Consider the following 20,788-nt stretch of genomic DNA (forward strand, 5'->3'; position numbering starts at 1 on the left):
TGTGAACCCAAATTGTGAAGCTGAAATGCTTTTCCAAAGAAAAGACACATGTGGCAGGCTTAGTTGCAGTGTGCTATAATTTCACTAATAGCCTCAGCTTTGTCGATTTCCAGTAAGAGAAGGTAAATAGGGCATCATCACCCCTAGCTAACATGCAGGGAAAACAGACACTTTAAACAGATAGTTGAAAGTTGTCATTTATGTATGTGGGGGTAGGAATACAATATTGGAACAGAGTCTCAGTTTTATGCAATGGCCACTTAGAATAAATATTCTTATCAATTATTTCATTTTTCTCTCAGAATTCCTCTCATTAGACGTGAAAGAATTAGTCTGGGAGAGCGCTTCACTTTATGCTTGTTTTCATTACTGACACAAAACTCTGGTTTGCGTGATTTAAGCTTGACCACAAGCAGGTTTGCATTGATTTGATGCTGCTCTTCTTGCTACTCAATTTCCCTCCTTCTTTATCCTCACTGTCTTCAGCAACATTAGAACATTAGCCCTCACTGCTGCCTAATCTGATTGCTACAGTGATGAACTAGATGTTAGCCCCATTCAGGTGTTTGCCTGAACACATGATGTCCTGACGTAAGTGGGGGAGGGGGCCAAGAGCACGCATGCAAACTCTATTTCCAACTCGCACTCACGAGCTCATCTTCAAACTTTTGTGCATTCATTGGGAAAGGTCTCAAAAAGGCTCTATGCACTGGGCAAATTTGTGACACTTGCTATAAGGTGGGCAAAAACCTGCAGGCCAGCCAACTTGCTTGCAGGAGAAAATACCTCCTTGGCCATGAATATGGTGACTGGGTAAACCATAGCATGATCCATATGCAGCACACCCTCACCCCCACTAAGCAGACCTTAACAAACTTGGTTGGTGAAAAACCCCACAATGGTCAGCCAAGAGGATCCCCAAGCCCCTGCCCCTGATTGGCCTGGTGGGCACTACCCACCCACACCTGGTTGTCTGATTCAACTGGAAATGGGTGGTGCATATAAACAAAATAATATGGGTCATCACAGCCAATAGGATGAATTGGTAATCTGGGCTAATGAGACTATTATTATTATTATTATTATTATTATTATTATTATTATTTTATTTGTACCCCACCCATCTGACTGGGTTGCCCCAGCCACACCAGGTGGCTTCCAACACATATAAAAACACAATAAAACATCAAACTATCTGATCCAACCTAAAAAAGTCACAATAACTTTAAAATAAACAACTTACATCAAATGAAGCAATATTCAATAATCCATTAAAATCTAATAGTAGATAGTAAAATTAAACACCAACAAATAATAATTAACCAGTATACACTTATCAATTACAATAAAGAATTGCTAATATATAATCAATACAAATAACAGCAAATCATAAAACATAAAATACCACAAAACATACCAAACCACGTAAAAGGATCAAACCGAGAGACAAGAAAAGGAGCTGTACAGTTTGGCAACAACCTAGGTTTTGTTTTTTGTTTTAAACAGTGAATTTTTTTGGCTGCATGGACCACATGCATTTTAGTGAAAGTGTTACCGAAGTGAACACTGTATCACATATAGTAAAAATGCTGAAATTAGAGGAACATTTGACATAGCCCTAGAACTGATACATTTCACTGAATATTCTGAACAAAAATGTTCCAGTTTGAAAAGAGCATTTGAAAAAGCAGAGTGCAGAATCATGAAATAGTATGTGATTAAAAGAAATATGCCCTAAGTCTCAATATATTTATGTGCATTATTAATATTAGTAGAATTGTCACTTAGAGAAAGGATGAGATTAAGGATAAAGCAGTTCTGTCATACCAACAGCAAGCAAAGTGCAAAAGGAATCATATTATTGACAATTTATTTCTGCCAATACTCCTGGAACTAATTAATTAAACCTTTCTCTCAGTTTTGTGGGAAAGCTTACAACATAGATTTGCAAAATAAACGAAGATGAGCTCCATTATTAGCATGTTGATCTTAAGACCTGTTGATCTAGGGTGCACAATTTTTGAGGTACACGGTATTATTCTTTATCAGGCAGAAAGAAAGGGCAATTAAGAGTGCATTTGGGCCATAGCAGCAAGTTCTCCATCACAGGAGAACAAGAAAAATGATTGTCATAGATAACTGCAGAAATTTACACTAATAGCCAGCTGTTTTGAGAGCCAAGTTATTTCAAAATACTTCTCTTCAAAATGACACGTGCTAACTACCGACACAACCACATTTTTAATGCCTCTACTAGTGTTATGGAACTAGAGGTTGAGCTGGACACTTTTCACTTTTATCTACAGGATGAGAACAGTCTGATCATAGTGGAAACCTTGAACATCAAGGTGTAGCAGACTGGCAGGCTTTAAAATGGGAATGATGGGCCTAGCAGTCAACTTTCTAGCTTCCTAGCATCCTTATCAATCCTGTTTCATATATGATAGTGATATATGGTACCAACCTGCAGCTAAACCTTATACTACAGAATGTGGCCAGAGTCTTCAACTTGTTACAGCAGTTTTACTCTCAGCAGACATACAGACCTCTGTCCAATTCCACTGATTGGAACCAATACATGAGGGCTATATATGAGGCTACTATAACTTGCAGGGTTACAGTGGTCCTTTCTTGAGCTCAGGTAAAGGCATGGTGGTGGAATACATCTAGATACTTCCAGGAAGGGTGCAAGCAGTTCACAAGGCCAACATCCTTCAAGAAATTCCTATTCATTCCTATTCAGTGGCATCTGAACATGGGGTTCCATTATTGATGTCTCTGTGTCAAGAGTTGATAACCTATGGCCCTCCTTATGTAACTGGACAAGACTTCCAAGTCCCCTAAGTCCCAGCCAGGATGATGAATGGCCAGGGGTGGTGTAGGTTGTACTCTGGTAACCCCTGGAGAATGTTCTATGTGATCATTGCCAGGTTTCCAGCTCAATGATTTTACTGTGTGTTCATGAAGATGACTGGATGGCAACTAAACCAAATCAGCAATTGCAACCTTCTCCTGTTTTTCATCACCTCCAATCAACCTATGATTTTCCCACTTCTTCATTTTTGAGACAAATCAGTGGTGTATGTGCCAACTCCTACCAAACATTTGGCAAATAAAAGTGACCCCAGAATGGTGTCTGCATCTTCTGGATCAAAAACAAAACAATACAACAGACTCCGTGTTATGCAATGTTCCATTTACAAAGATGTGTAACTGTTGTCCTGCTGATGGAAATTAGGAAGGGGGCTCAATCAACATAAATGGAAGTTCTCCAGTTTAACAGGTGTGTGGCTTGGAGCCTTTTAGAAGATGAAAGCAAGAGCATGAAAGAAGAAGGGCAAAGTGAAGTGGAAAATGCTACAGCCAAAGATCAAGTTTGCGGGAAGTTTGTGGGAATTAAATCCAGATTTTCCACAACTTTTTATGTAAGAAACTTAGCCAAAGCTTCTAGAAGCAGATTAACTTTTAGTGCTGGGTGGAAGTGGGGATTTCAAGCTTTTGCTTATCTTTACAAGGAAACATTTCACTGAACATCTGAAGCATATTTCTAGCTGCATGGTATCAGTCTTTTTAAATCAAGGCTGCATGTTTCATAAGCTTAGTAACAAAAATGGGCTAGATTAAAAATCTCATAGGAGCATGAAGATCACTGTGTCTGCCAAGCTCCATGTACATCTGTGCTCTTAAATGATAAAGGGCACATTGTTTAATGTAAAAATACTGCATTGGCTTTATGGTAAAGTGTTGTAGGTTGCAGCACTGCTACCAAATATAGTTATCAGATCCACCAAAAGGGCATCTGAATGCACATGTGCAAGTGTTACTGCATGAATAATGTGGAAATGGTATGCTTTATCTAAAAAAAGTATATTTTCTAGTTTCATGAGTGGCTTTCATATTGATCATGATTAATTTTAAAAACAGACATAGACAGAGCAACCATTCTCAGCTTACTGTGTGTGCAAGAATACAGCCCGTGACAGAAGCCACTGCCACCGAAGGCAAAGAAAGACAAAATATTATTTATGTACTAGTGATGTATAGAGAGGTTTTAGTAGTAAGACTGTAAACTTCCTCTATTACAATATTAAGCAGGTTCTCATTGTGGGTCGTAAATTGATCAGATGGAGGAGCCAAAAAAGTAGTAAAAACCCAAAGGTACCACATGTTAAGGATGCATTAAGGAGAGTGATGGACAGAACATCTGGTTAAACACTGTGAGAACAAAATGCTGGATTTGATGGTCCATTGGTCTGATCCAGCAGGCGTTCCTCAGGTTCTTATGATCAGCCTTTTTTCTACTCCTTGACAGTGTTGCATGCACTCATTTATAGGTCTGTTCTATCCCTTTTTTTGCAGATTAAAATATACATATGGAAAATTCACATTTAAATTCTGCACATTTTGTATGCAGTCTATATACATTCTTCCCCTCAAACATGCTTTTTATACACCATTTGGCCACAAATTGTGTGTGCAGATGTTTTAACTAGAACCGCATTGCAGAATGTGCAGAAGTGTGTACAGTGGTACCTCTGGTTACGAACGCTTCAGGTTACGAACTCCGCTAACCCGGAAGTAGCTGCTCCTGGTTGTGGACTTTGCCTCAGGATGCAAACGGAAATCGCTCGCTGGAGGCACACACGCAGCGGGAGGACCCATTAGCGAAAGTGCGCTTCAGGATAAGAACGGTTTCAGCTTAAGAACGGACCCCCGGAACAAATTAAGTTCACAACCAGAGGTAGCACTGTAATTTGATTGATAGCTGTGTTCTGATTCATCAAGTCTGGGACCAATGAATGCAGACCAGAAAATTTCTCCTTCATCCCCAGCCAATGTGAGTTTACTGTCATCACCCACGCTGAAGTCAGTAAGCCTTTCTGACTAGAGAAGAAGGCAGTCTCCATGAGATTCTTCTCCCCAGGTCCCCTCTGCTTGGTGGTGCTTGACAGAGTGGTTTGGGAAAGCCACATTTTAGCATATTTATGCCTCAGACCAGTTTATCCCACTCTCTCTTTTTTTCTTCTCCAGTCTGCACTGAGGCCATGACTTGTGCCATTTCCTTAGGGCCTAGCCAGCCAATGACCAGACTAGATTGTTGCAACTCTACCCTAAAAATGCACAGATGGTGGTGGTGGGAGGCACTAACTCTTAGCCTAACGTACTTCACAGGGTTGTTTTGAGGATAACGTACTTCACAGGGTTGTTTTGAGGATAAAATAAGGAAACTATGTATGTCCCCTTGAGCTCCTTAGATGAAAGGTGGGATATACATGTAATAATTACAAATACAGTGGTACCTCAGGTTAAGTACTTAATTCATTCTGGAGGTCCGTACTTAACCTGAAACTGTTCTTAACCTGAAGCACCACTTTAGCTAATGGGGCCTCCTGCTGCTGCTGCCGTGCCACCGGAGCACGATTTCTGTTCTCATCCTGAAGCAAAGTTCTTAACCTGAAGCACTATTTCTGGGTTAGCGGAGTCTGTAACCTGAAGAGTATGTAACCTGAAGCGTATGTAACCCTGTAAAACAAGAAGCCCCTTCCTCAGACATTATGGAATTTAAACTCCCTTCCCCAATATCCTAGCCCAGTCTAAAGCAAGAGACAAACCCCTTCTCCTCCCTTCATAGGGGGTTATGGAGGATAGTGAATCCCTTTTACTTCTCCCTGCTCCATACTCCCACCCCACCCCAAATAATAATCCCAAGGATCTATTTGTCTGTAAACTGGCAATCCACTCTGGAGCAGCTCTTGTGCCTTTAAATTTTATCTACTTTGGCCAAAGAGGGGAGCTATAGCCATTTTAAGATTTCCCACTGAATTGGGAAGACAGACAGAATGACTCAGTGCTCAAATTACAGGTGGAAGCAGAGAGAGCACAAAGCAACTCAGAGGCATATTAGATTTTTATTATTATTAAGAAACACACAGAGATACAAGTTAAATCTTGCATTCTGTGTGCACCCATATTAAATATCCATGGGCATTATCTTTGATTACAGGGCTAGAGTGAATTAATACTGCAAAAATATTTTGTGTTGAAATAAATAGGGCTTTAAAATGTTTAACTTTGGCTGAATCCTGACCTGACATTTGTAGTCAATTTAAAAATACTTGTTTCAGTCCTATACTCATTTCGTAAATTGACTACATTTCCAGGAGAATCTTAAAACTCTTTTCACCCTTCTGATTAGTTTAGCAAGGATCTTCTTCTTGTATTTGGAATGAATGCAGAAGCATAGATTGCATTGATTTGGCATCAAACTCAGATACTGCTTTTTGGGATAATGTGCATAACTGGAAACTCTCTGACCTCATAATTTGTTTGCAAGAGGAGCATCAGCATCTGCCATCTGGTTTGTTGCCAGATTTTTTTCCCTGTTCATCAGCTGCTTGCTGCTCACAGTTTGAAACACATAGAAGGAATGCAGGCAGCCATAGTTTATGGTGCGGAAACAGCATAAATGCAAACTATTAAGATGGCAGCACTGTTGTAAATGGAGCTCTAAATATGAGAAATGATCATAACGTGATCAGGGCCAGAATATCCTGCAAGCCTTCCTTCTGCACAAGAATCGCACAAACTCTATCCAAAACATGTCCATAATATTATGCTCAACACCCCTAAACCATGACCTTAGCATTGTGATATTTCACCAAATAAAAGTAATTTCTTCAAATTATGGTGAATTACACCACAAGATAAATATCACTATGGTCTATCTATATCTATCATCTATCTATCTATCTATCTATCTATCTATCTATCTATCTATCTATCTATCTATCTCTATCTATCTATCTATCATCTATCTATCTATCATCTATCTATCTATCTATCTATCTATCTATCTATCTATCTATCATCTATCTATCTATCATCTATCTATCTATCTATCTATCTATCTATCTAATCTATCTATCTATCTATCTATCTATCTATCTATCTATTGGTACAGAAAGTTGATTTCTCCTTTTCCTTTTGTTTGTTTAAATTGTTGTATCCCAAAAGAAGCACCACATGACTCAAGACTTGGCCTCCCCTTCAAGAGGAGGAGGAAGCACAATTTTATGGTACCACCAAAGAGCAGCAAATTGCCCATTACTTCATCCATAATTCTATTGCTACCCACCAGGAGGATACCATTTGTGGTGTCTAAACCAGGCATCAAAATATTCTGGACTGTCTCTGGCACAGCCCAACTTCTTTATTCCAGAATTGGAGAGAAGTGTCCCTTCTTTATTGAGGGACATGTCCCATTTTCTTTCTGGGTGGCCAGTTTAATGCACCATGAGCTGCTTTGAGAACACAATGCCTCTTTTGAAAATGGGTCACTTGACATGTTGAGACTTCTAAACAGGAACACTGATTAGTGCTTAGCGGTGTTGATTCCCTTGTCATATTGTATCCAGGGTGCAAAACAAGGTGTTAGTCCTTTCTTATCAGTCCTGCAGTGTGGTGGGCAGCTTGTGCCTGGGCAGCTGCAATAAATTCAAGAGGGCAGCTGAGCAATGCTGTCCACCTGCATGCTGTCAGTTACAAAGCTGGGACTCAGTTTCCCAACTCCAGCAAATGAGTCTGCAAGAAACTCATTTTTCATTGTTTCATGCAGAAAGCCAGTCTTCCCAGGTGTTCTGGCTGTTCTACATGCAAATTCACATTGGTTCTTTTATTATGCATGAAAGTCATACCATACAACCCTGGCTATTTTTAAACCACTATTTAACTCCCTTTTCTTCAGCTGCATTCTGTCCTAGGCCTTCAATATTAAAAGTGTATGAGGGTTTCTTTTTCTTTTTCTTTCCCTATTGCAGCAAACATAAAAGCATATTCTTTACACTCCAGTGCTCTGAACAATAGTTAATGACATCCTGATTTACTCTTACATTTGAATAAGCTTAATTGTATTCTTATTTTATTTAAGCTAGTTGCAGTATCAAGGAAACTCATTAAGGTTGTACTTGCTTCTTCCTTAGGCAAGGCTCAGGCATATTCCCCCAATTACATTAATCAGCATGACAGAAATACTAAAGATCTACTTCACATTGAGCCATTGTTTTCCTGTAAAATGGGTCACAGAAACGGGAAGCTATTTTCTGGGTATTTACCTTCTGTTTGTGGAGGCACAGAATTTTCATTTTAATTAGCAAATGGAGTGTTTGTGTGACCAGCACCGGACTTGCAGCTCTGAAAGTGGAAAACTTATGCCTGTCCCACAGAGGTCCGATGCCGGATACAACGCATATTACCTTGAGTGGGCTGCTGACCTTTGTAGACAGCCTCAAGAAGAAAGCCAAGCACAAAGTGAGAAACCTGAATCACTGGGACCTGGGCCTGAGGGGAAATCTTGCACATGGCAGTCAGTGAGCCGAGAGACATAGCCAATGTTGTCTATTGCCCAGGCAACAACTCACCTTCTCATTGGAAGTCTTTACAATTATATCAGGCCAGGAGAAGTCCATGGGCTTTCTGGAATCAGCCTGGAGCCTGAAAGTACATACATTGGGAAACAAATAACCCACTTGCAGCAGTAGTTTCAGGATTTCCCCCCACATGATTCAGCAGAGTGCTGGTTGTCATTTATTATTCCTTCTCTGGAGGTCACCCTAACCATTATTAGTTAGTCCTTCATCCTTCTGAAATAGAATGTGGACACCAGAATAGTAATACATTTCTGTAAAACCTACATGTTGCTGTATTGGCCTTTAAACATAGTTGTATCTGCTGTTACTACACTTCCCTGTCTTTTGGCTGCTTCCTCATCTTTAAGTATATACGGTTATAATACCATGAAACAATACGGATGGCAATGAAAATGACTTTTCTACACATTTTGGAGAAATTCAGATTTGACTATCATAACATCATGGAGAAGTAATGAAGTGTAAGTATAATTGTTCAAGTCACAAAACACCTGCCTTGAATTTTTTATTGAGAGATGATTGGAGTAGATTTTTTCCCCTTTTGCTCTCTTTTTGCAAGAACATAGGGACTGTCTCCTTCTTCCTCCACTCAATTCGTTTTCCTAAGCTTAGTATCCTATTTCATCAGGCAGTATCCTATTTTAATTCATGCACGTTAGTATAGGATCTGGTGAGTCTTATTTGGAAAGGTCAACTTAGGTCCATCATGACTCTAGATACTTGTTAAAAGCCAGCTATAAACTTTATGATTCATTCATTTTTCATTCTGGGTTACAGCTGTGCTTAGAACATAGCCTGATACCATGATCCTTTTTCTTTCAAAAGCAAAGAGGCACCAAATAGTTCAATGAAATAAGCAGCCACCATTATTTTGCAATCTGGTGTTGTTTTGTTTTCTTTTGTTTGTGTTTTTGCTATGTTCTATGTAACTTAAGGCACCACGTTTGTCAAAAACTGCTATGCAGACTCTCCAAGCAAATGCCAGCTCAGTCGGTAGAGCAGGCTTCCTCAACCTTGGCCCTCCAGATGTTTTGAGACTACAATTCCCATCATCTCTGACCACTGGTCCTTCTAGCTAGGGGTCATGGGAGTTGTAGGCCAAAAACATCTGGAGGGCCGAGGTTGAGGAAGCCTGTGGTAGAGCATGAGACTCTTAATCTTGGGGTCATGGGTTTGAGCCCCATGTTGGGCATCAGTTGTGTGGCATAAGCTGGAGCTTCTAAACAAGGCCCAAGAGCAATTCCACACACAGAGCATTGCAGTAACCCATCCTTGGGTTTACCAGTGCACGGACTAAAGTAGTCAAGCTATCTTTGTCCAAGAACAGCCTTAGCTGGTGAACCAGACAAAGCTGGTGAAAGGTACTCTTAGCCACTGAGGACATTTGGGCCTGTAATGACAAAGAAGTATTCAGGAGAACCCAAAAGCTATGCACTTTCTCATTCATAGGGTTTGCATCCCCTCCCAGATCATGCCCTGTATATGAAATACTTGTGGCACAGAGTTTCTTAAATTATTTATAGACTTAGATGATTGGAAGTGTCATTGAAACCCACCAATTCCAACCTAAATATGATCTGTTCTCCCTGGTGGGACTTGAATTCCTGTCTCCTATTCCCCAAGATTTATTTAGATTCGGCCTTCCATTTAGACTTGGCCTCATGTTTTCCCATAAATAGCCAAAGAAGAGATCCACCATGTAAATCTAATAAGGATGAGATGAATATTGTGAAAACTGGGCTTTGATCAGTTAATTTCCCCAAGGTCATATATATCTGTCCAAGCATTGAGGTAATATTTGTAGCTACTTCTCAAAAAACTGGAACAGGGTGACAGAAATGCTGATTCATAAACCACCAGTATTACATTTTTAAAAATGTGACAAAACCCCCTATAATCTCAAATATAAACAAATGATAATCTACTTAGACTGCACAATAATTGCAGCATTATATAAAGAATAGTTAAATATGCATGTAAAGGTCAGAATAAACCTTCTAAAAGCCTTAAAGTTTTAGAAAAATACAATCAGGGCCCATCTTTCTATCCTGTTATATAATCTTTATAATCTCTTATTGTTTTCCTGCGTTTTGTGTGATGTGAATTGCTGTCACCATGTCAAGGAGAAACAGTTTTGGCATTTGCTAATGTTTCTATTAATGTTCATTAATTGCACTACAAATCCTCTCTTGGATCAGGAATGTACCATGCAGATAAAAGATGAGGAAGAGTTTGTGTGTATGTGTGTGTGGTGGCGGCAAGGTGAGTGTAACACTGAGAGTTCACACACTGAGACTTCATTGCATACTCTTTCTGTGCATCTTATATTTCAAATGAATAAGACTCTTGGGGATTTCTGCTCACGAAGTGGTGAAAACTGTATTTTCACCTATACTTTTCTGAAATAAGCCCACTACAGAAGTGAAGAACTTGAGACCATGAAGGGACCCTGGTAAGATGAAATACCTCACTTTTAAACAGAGAAGCTTGCCAATGCACACCAAATAGTCTTAAAGAGGCGTTCTGCAACAAATAGCAATTCATAAATTTTGAACTCACAGTAACAGGTATGGACATTAGAGGGGATCCTGTGATACTTTTACAAAACTGGGGCCCTCCAGATGTTTTGGACTACAACTTCCATCAGCCTCAACCAGCACAGCCAATGGTGAGAGATGATGGAAGTTGTAGTCAAAAACATCTGGAGAGCACCAACTTGGTGAAATCTGCATTAGGACAAAATCCTAGACTTTCAGGGCAGATACGAGTGAGTCCAGGACTCTCAAGACATGAGATGGTATAATTTTCTAAAATACTGTCTCCATGTTTATCTCCCCCTTCACTTTTTGAAGATGTGCCCTCTCTTGCTTTTTCAATTATACATGCTCTCCATAGTTTATAATTTAACAACTTCTTGCTTACCTCAAAAGCTATCCATCAGAATTTTGCACACACACCCCTTTGCCAGTTTCATTCTCCTTCACAATAATGTACTTGTGTGTGTCAGGAAAACAAACCATCCAGGGATGGATGGTTTGTTTGCCCTTTTCAGGCTGAGTAACCAGTCTGCCTGCCCAACTGACCAGCTTCATAGCTTGCAGTAAGGCTCCTAAGCATGTTCAGGCTGCGGATTTGATCACTCAGTCAAGACTGTTGAGCTCTTCCACTACCAGAAAGGTAAGGGTGCATTTTATCATTATTATTATTAGTAGTAGTAGTATTTTTTGAGACAGAGGAAGGGTGAGGTGGAAAGGGAACCCCATTTCAAGCCAAATCCAGATAGGTCTGGATCCAATTCCAAATGAAGCACCCATGTTGGTGCGAGAGGGTTGCCTTTTTTAGCCTTACATTTTTGAATACTCATGCCACCCCAAATTTAATGTAACAGCAACAATGTAAATATAACCCACTCAATTCAATGGAATGATTTAGGAGATCAGTAAAATATTAACTTGCCAATTTCCTTTCTGGGTGGCCTGGAAAAGTCCCTAATTATCAGCTTTGGTTTCTATATGTAGAAAGTGAATAAAAATCTCACCGAAGCCTGCAGTGTGGAATAGTTTGATCCTAAGTCTCCACTCCGAAGCTTCTGCCCAATTGGTGGACATAATTCTGAGATGACTGGATTAAAATAAAAATAAATGTGAAGCTGATTGCAGTAAAACTTGTGAATCCCTATTTATTGCAAATTACATCCCTGCTTTTCTCTAATACAAAAATATGATGCTAAATTTTATTTAATAATAATGCTTATTCTGCATATTCCTTGCACTCACTGTTTTTTTCTGATGAAAATAACATCAACTGCATATTGTTTTTCGCCTTCTTTTTAAAATCTAAAAGTGCTGGCTTGTTTATGATATCATAACTAGAGCAGAATATGAAGGTGGTCTACTGAGTTTTCAGCTGTATCACTTTTCCAGTTCTTCTAACCCCAACTGGCTCTGAATTACATTCAATAATTAGTGTGGTAAATGTTTAATACCTTTTACTGATAACTTCTGTAAGGAGCCTATAATAAGACTTCCATGTAATCTCTGTCTGTTCTTTTACTTCCCCTTTCCTCCCAAACCCAGAGCTGATAACTTGCTAATTTGCCAATTAGTTATGCAGCAAATTTGGTTCTCGAAGAAAGCTATATGGTGTTATCGAGCCAACTAATTTCCCCCCTGAGAGTGTGTTTTGTTGTGTGATATCTCAAATTATGTTAGACTTAATTTGTGGCACTTCAAAGTAAACTTGGTTGCATTCCAAAGCCCCGCATACACATGGGCTCCCATTGATGACAGTTCTGTAAGCAGATGTAGAGTTTCCCCCCATCTCACACAGGGTCTGAGGTGCTGTGGCATGGCCCACACTCCTTTCCACTTTATTCAAGATATACAGCTATGAGCTCGGCCTTTAATGGGTATTGTACACACACATTTATATTCCTGCCTCCACCACAGATAACCTTTATCTGAACACTTTACTCCTAATGTAGCCAAGAACAAGGCATTTTTTTCAGTGCCAGTGCACATAATGCTTTACAGCAAAAGCAGAAATACCTTTCATATCATTGACTCTGGATCAAGGCTGTGGATGCCACAGAACCAGTTTTGATGATGATGTTCAGAACATAAGAGCCTCAATAATGAAAGCACAGCAGTACAGGCTACAGTCCTATACATACCTACTGCTGGAAGTAAGCTCTATTGAATTCACTAGGTCTTATTTCTCAGTAAACATCTGTAGTGTTATTCTGCACATGTTTCAGCTGAGCTAATTGTCCCGCAGGCAACTTTTAGAGAGTGCACCTCTGCACTTATTCCCTCAGTACAATAGACTGGTCCATATCACATTTGACAGGTCATTTGACTGATCTGTGGCAGGGCTGAGGGATAGATTGTCCTGCCTCGCAGTAGGAGGCTGAACACTGGCCTCTTGATCCCTTCAGACTCTATATTACTAATCTTGCTAAATTCAACAGCTCACTTAGAATGTGATTATTGCTATTACAGCTATGGCTGATTTCTCTTGGCTTCCAGTCAGACTTGATTAGGAAATGAGAATTTGATTACATTCTATTTCTTGCAGTTCCAGCATGCTTTGAAAAAAGCAGACCATCCTGAGCTTTCTCTTCTGTGCCCATTGCCAAAAAACCCCACAAATTGCTTGACATGTATGTCAGTAATAAATTGCACATATTTATGCTGACATATTGTTTGGTGGAGCAAAGTATTTAGCTACCATTCATAGGAGCGTAATCTGACAAATGTTCAGTGCTTGCTTGAAAATCCGGAGACCAAAGAATAGTATTCAATACTATGGTGAGATGGTGAACATGATTTCACAGATATTTGTCATATCTCCATATCTTCCACATGTTTCATTCTTTTAACGGGGATAGGAACAAGTCTATAATGTCATGCATTAATAGGATACTTCTGTCTAGAAGTGGGGTCTGGGAACCCACCTGAAAGCATAGTGTCACAGCTAAGTGACTGAAGCTACACACTTACCTGGGACTTACCAGAGAGCCAGTGTGGTGTAGTGGTTAAGAGCGGTAGACTCGTAATCTGGTGAACCGGGTTCGCGTTTCCGCTCCTCCACATGCAGCTGCTGGGTGACCTTGGGGTAGTCACACTTCTTTGAAGTCTCTCAACCCCACTCACCTCACAGAGTGTTTGTTGTGGGGGAGGAAGGGAAGGAGAATGTTAGCCGCTTTGAGACTCCTTTGAGTAGTGATAAAGCAGGATATCAAATCCAAACTCTTCTACTCTTCTTCTTCTTCTTCTTCTTCTTCTTCTTCTTCTTCTTCTTCTTCTTCTTCTTCTTCTTCCAATGAATGTACATGGGACTTACTTCCTAACAGACATATATAGGGTTGCAGTGCATTGCCAGCTGTAAACCAGGAAATCCCTGGTATAAATTTAAATCTCACCTTACAACTCCATAGGGGCAAAATGGCTTGTGTTCCAGGCATCCTTCAGTGAGCCACACTTGACAGTAGGAGCAAATAACCTGTGGTCTTCCAGAGGTTGCTGAACTCTACCTCTCAGTATTCCCGCTCATAGGCATACCGGCTGGGACTGATGGGAGCTAGAGCCAACAACACCAAGAGGGCCACAAGTCTCCTATCCCTGATTTAAAGAGATAATATACAATTGGTTATTTATTATTTCAAATTTGTGTATGTGCACACACAACTTGTTTGCTGTTTGATAGCATTCTTCTAGGTCTGTCTGTCTGTCTGTCTGTCTCTCTCTGTGTGAAAACCTTTGATTCCTGGTACTACTAACTCTTTTGCTGGCTGATTGCAACTGTGCTTGCAATGCTTCATATTTCACCTTCTGATACTTATTTTTATTATTACAATTACCATCACCGTGAGCACTATTTTTTCGGGCAGGCAGGATTAAAATGTTTTAACAAATAAAATAAACCAATACTGTTTGTCAGAATGAATACATGCAGCTTGCTTTGAAGATGCATAATCTGCCTGTTAATATCTTGCTCCTGCGATACAATTAACTCCAGCAGTTGCTCAGGAGGTGGTGTGATTGTCGCTTCCTAGTAAGTAGAAGGGCGAGGTGCTGGGGAGGTTGAGCCAAGCTCTGTTTGCAAAGCACTCATCCTCCCTGCCACCTCCCCATCTCAGTCGGCGACTATGACCCAGTCTCGAGCCACTTCTGATTAACCCTATTGGCTGAGGTCCATTGCTGACCCTTTGGTGAAAGAAGGCATCTATCAATAGAAAGGGAAGGGAATAAATTTTGTTTTTTCCCCCATCTGCCTGCAGCCGCAAATCTACTCCAGAGGATCTTCCAATGTTATGGAACAGGTTTAGGGAGTTCCATGTGAAAGCACTGAATATTCCCTCGCTCCCTGTTCCGCTCGCATATGCCTTTGGGGGACAGCATTGGACACTACCCATTCCTATTAACTTGAATTTGTGAAGCTGCAAGGTGTAAATTATGCAGTCTACTTCATGGCTAATTGATAACTTTTGAAATTAGTATAGCCAGCTATAAATAAGGGGTAATTCACTGGTCCAAGACCGAGAGAAACTGTATCATCCCTGATTTATTTTATTGTGTATTTTAAAAGAATTTGCAAAGAATCTCAAGTCTGTAAATATGTAATCCGGAAGTATTTACTTATTTTTAGATCCACTTAGACCCAAGAGAAAGAGAGCAAAAGCCAAAGAAAATGGTAGAGCCACAGGCCACTTTTAAAATCTGTTCTTATCTACATAGTAGCTGTCCACTGCTGCCCATTCCCCTCTCTGGACCTGGAACAGCTGCCAAGGAGAGATAAGGATAGATTTTAAAAAATGATGGTGAAAGATGGCCAACAGTTCTACTGTTGCCTGCAGTCTTCTCTTCCTGTCTCATGGAGAGCCTTCAGAATTCTGAACAATCAAAGCCTGGTTCATGCATGGGGACTTTTCACACGATAAGTTCAAAATGACCAGGATCATAGTCCTTGTCCTACAAAACAAACAAATAAAAATAATGATTAGACCTGTTTCTAAAGGTCCTTATCGTCATGTTTTGGCACTGATGATGTCATGCCTTCATAAGTCCTTGCAGGATTTGCCCATTTCGCAGCAATGAACAAGTTCAGGCTAGAGGGTATGCCTCTCCTCTGGGAGTGGAGAAAGAAAACACCAAGAGGGAGGTGTGGGCTTGATAAGGAATCAGGAAGAGGAAATTTGAGAAGGAGGAGAGTGGGAACAAATGGTTTGCATTCTGTCTTGCTTGCAGGTGAGCAGTTTAGGGGAGCAGAGACAAAAGAGCTGCCTCCTCTGAAGCGAGAAAGAGGAGAGGAGAAAAGGGATTTGAAGAGGGCCACCCTCAAACTGAGAGCAAAAAAAAAATAAAAAGGGAACAAGAAATACAGGCATTGGAGTCCGGGTCTGGGACAAAAAGTCCCAGTGCTGAGCCTATAATAGCAGATTGGCAGAATGCAGTATAAGAAAAGTAGGTGCAGGAAGCAGGATAAAGGACATGCCTAAGGGAGGAGTCCAGCGATAAAAAGGGTGTCTAAGTTCTTGTAGCGATGACCCCATTTAGTATAGTTTGAAGTAAGAGGGTGTGGGAGGTGGTTGATAAACACGAAGTTAATATAACACGGATGTCCCAAGATGCTTTCTCTTTCTTCATTTCTTGTAAACTGCAACTTCAAGAAAATATTTTCAGGTCCTTGTAGTAGTCCTTGCCCACTCCACAGTCCCATGTGTTGTTCAAAATGGAAACATTTTCTTCCATCCATCTTGCAGATAACATTACATATGGTATGGGCATTCTGTGTGGATGCCCAGTTATATAATTCTCCCCATTGGAAAATGTCCACTTCTCCACCACATGAAGACTCTTGCTGCCTGGTTAAATGTATGGACAGGGTCTTACATGTTTATATAAAGTCATGCCCCATAGTTCCATTCAGTGGCTTTAGTTGACAGATATATAATTCTGCTTGTATAAATCCTGAAGGTCTTGAGGACACATTGTTTGTTTTCAGTACTGTGCATTCTGCTACCTGAAAATTAGTCAAGAAAAGTTTTCGTCCATTTACATAGTAATGAGGCAAATTATTCACAGGTTCCCAAAATGGAAGCTAATAAAATTTCAATGTGTGCTTCCTGCTGGGTGTATCTCTTTAACCAAATAAGTTGGAGAAAAATCTGTAAGGATTTTTTTAATTTTTTTTTTTTGGTGAAACAAAAATTAGCCTTTAGATTAACACTGAGGCTCCCACCCTACACACAGATGTTTTAAATCTCTTTGAGGCCAATAGAATTTAAGATACCTTGCTGTGTCCAGGATTGTAGTCTAAGAAGGCAAAAACAGAAATGCATAATGCGTTACAAATAAAGCCATAAATTACTTGCAGGTAATCTGTACTTCCAAGATGTCAAGGACAAGGACCCCCTGTTACCATAAGATACTTGAGATGAGCCATTATCTAACATTTCCAGTAAGATTTTCTGCGATTTAAAGTGTCAATCTTAAATTTAACTTTAAACACACAAGTAAGCCTGTTGGAACTAATTGGATAATTAGTTCATTCACTATAATATATTATTTTTCGAGGGTTTAGCACAGCTAACAAAATAAAATGACTCATAGCATTAAGTCCTAGAAAAATCATCTAAAAATCACAACTCTTAGGCATGTCACATAGGTTAAATAAAAATATCCTCCCAGTGAAATGGGGGGGAAAAGCCAATGAGAACAATTTGAAGTAGTTGCTAATTCCACAAATAGTTGCCAAATGTCAATTGGAAAATATTAGGATTTCATTGTATTCAAAACATCATCAGATGTGCAAGCACACACACCTCTCTCAGGAGACTATTATGAGGTCTTGGGAGGTGTCACATAAAATGTCCTCCTGTTGCCCTAATAGCCCCAGGACTCCCAATAAGACTTTCTTTGCACATCATAGCAAGAAATGGGTAAATATTGGTTGGTATGCAGATTCTCTCTCTCTCTCTCTCTCTCTCTCTCTCTCTCTCTCTCTCTCTCTCTCTGTGTGTGTGTGTGTGTGTGTGTGTGTATCAAGAGTGGGCTTCCCATTGTCATGAAAAATTGAATAAAGTAAGTACAACACTACACAGACTTGACAAGGAGAGTGGTGAGTGAAGGAGAGTAAAGGACCCTGCTGGATCACCCGAAAGGCTTTTCTAATCCAGTATCATATTTCCCACAGTGGCCAGTGAGATATGTCTGAGAATTTCTTATGGGCAAGTGTATGCACAGGCAAGGATGGCTCGTGCCAGATCAATAGCATTTAATGTCTACCTTTACCTATAAAAAGCAAGTGCAAAACTGGCAGTGATTCCCACAATTGCACACTTTAATACTGTTCTTAAAAACAAGAAAACAAGGCACTATAGTAACTTTGCAGAATGGAGGACTGCATACAATAAACATGTCTAAATGATAATTTGAAATACCGAGAAGATAGTAGATATTATATTCCAAGTTTAATTCAACACACACACAAATGAACTGTGTGCAATCTGTCAATATCAAGAAGGCATTTGAAATCAATACCACATTCACAACCTTCCAAAAGTGCATTTGAAATCACACTGGATCATGTCCCCGACACTTTCCATTTCCTTGCCTTAAAAAAATGCAATTGGAAAACAACCTTTCTGACATAATGGAGGTTTGTTTGCTTGATTATCCCCTCTGAGAACTGAAGGGAAAGGAAAGCTCTGACCTTCAAATTTGTTGCAAACATTGTCAGCTTTCCTATCACAAAGGTTTAACATGGATTTTGTATATGCTGTTGAAGGAAACACAAATGATATTTGTTTATCTTTGAGAGTCTGGAGTGCTTTTCACTTCTTGTGACTAATAAATTCAGCAATTTGCTAAAAGGAAATTGTGTTTTCAAAGGTAAGCAAATCTAAGGCACTAACATAAAGGTTGACCCCAACATATTTTTGTCACCCAATTGTTTTTGAACAAAAAAGGGTGGGCAAAGATCTGTAGTAGCACCTCAGATATACTTACCACAGAACTGGTGGGGGAGGTCAGGCATCAATTTTCTTTTACAATATCTAGGCTCAATTTTATGCATGTAAGAAGAGCCCTTCTGGTTCAGGCCCAAGACCAATCTGGCTTGCCATTCTGGTCTCACCAAGGTGGCCAACCAAAAACCTGTGGGAAACCTGTAAGTAGGACCTCACTTCCATCATATCTAAAAATCATAAAGGTTTCCTTCGGTGTAATAAAATAAACCTAAAAATAGGAAGAAGGTTGCTTTCCATTATGAATCCGATGCCAGCTCCTCCCCGACTGTCAGTCAAGGCTGAAGCTGGAACAGGCTGATTTGCTTTGAACAGACCTGCTTTTTTATTTTGGAAAAAAAAAAGAATTTTGATATTTGTAACTGTATGCATATTGCTCTGAATCAACTATTTCCGTAAACAGATGAACTGTAAAAGATAGTAGCATGAGAGTGGGAGGGAACTGCACAGTACCTGAATGTGCTTTGCATCATAATCCAGGGGGATCATTGGAGAGGAACATTTAAATGTTGGCCCTTGTACTGTGTCAGAAAGCAGACATGCCTTTCAAATACATTAAGTTAGAACATTTTCCCTTTATTAGGTCAGCAAACCACCAGGCACCTTTCTAAAAGAGGCTTGTTTGAGTGACAAGGCTAGTAGAAAAGCGCTGCTAATGTATTTGGAGCTGATCTTAAGTTGGAGACCGACACAGAAGTGCAAGAAGAAGCCATGTTGGATAGGGAAAGGTTTTTACTGAGAAATATGAATAGGGTTGAAAAGCTTCTTTCCCCCTCTAGTAAGGAATTAACAGGGACACAGGTGGCGCTGTGGGTTAAACCACAGAGCCTAGGACTTGCCGATCAGAAGGTCGGTGGTTCGAATCCCCGTGACGGGGTGAGCTCCCGTTGCTCGGTCCCAGCTCCTGCCCACCTAGCAGTTTGAAAGCATGTCAAAGTGCAAGTAGATAAATAGGTACCGCTCTGGCAGGAAGGTAAATGGCATTGCTCTGGTTCGCCAGAAGCGGCTTGGTCATGCTGGCCACATGAGTCGGAAGCTGTACACCAGCTCCCTCGGCCAATAAAGCGAGATGAGCGCCACAACCCCAGAGTCACTCAAACAGGCCTCTTTAGCTTGAATACACACATATAACATTAGGTTTCCCTCCAGATGAAGTGATTCAAACAACTCTTTGGAAACTGAGGCAAGTGTCTATAATAAAGCCAGGATTTTTTTAAAGAAAAATATTATTCTGGCCCATGACTAAGATCCAGCATCCCCCTCCTGGTGTACAAGCAGAAACTACTTCTGCATGAATACAGGTCACTAATATCAGTCAACAGTTATATCCAGCGCTAATCCTACCCAGAGCAAACCAACTGAAACCAAGGGATCTAAGTTATTTTTATTCATTTTGATGGGTCTACTCTAGATAGAGATACTTTTCGGTTTTATGTTGAGGTAATTATATAGTTAGAGGGACGCGGGTGGCGCTGTGGGTAAAACCTCAGTGCCTAGGACTTGCCGATCGTATGGTCGGCGGTTCGAATCCCCGCGGCGGGGTGAGCTCCCGTCTTTCGGTCCCAGCTCCTGCCCACCTAGCAGTTCGAAAGCACCCCTAAGTGCAAGAAGATAAATAGGTACCACTGTATAGCGGGAAGGTAAACGGCGTTTCCGTGTGCTGCGGTGGTGCCGGCTCGCCAGAGCAGCTTCATCACGCTGGCCACGTGACCCGGAAGTGTCTTCGGACAGTGCTGGCCCCCGGCCTCTTAAGTGAGATGGGTGCACAACCCTAGAGTCGGACACGACTGGCCCGTACGGGCAGGGGTACCTTTAATTATATAGTTAATCTGAT

Source organism: Podarcis muralis, chromosome 3 (assembly GCF_964188315.1).
Source record: "Podarcis muralis chromosome 3, rPodMur119.hap1.1, whole genome shotgun sequence".
NCBI lineage: Eukaryota > Metazoa > Chordata > Lepidosauria > Squamata > Lacertidae > Podarcis > Podarcis muralis.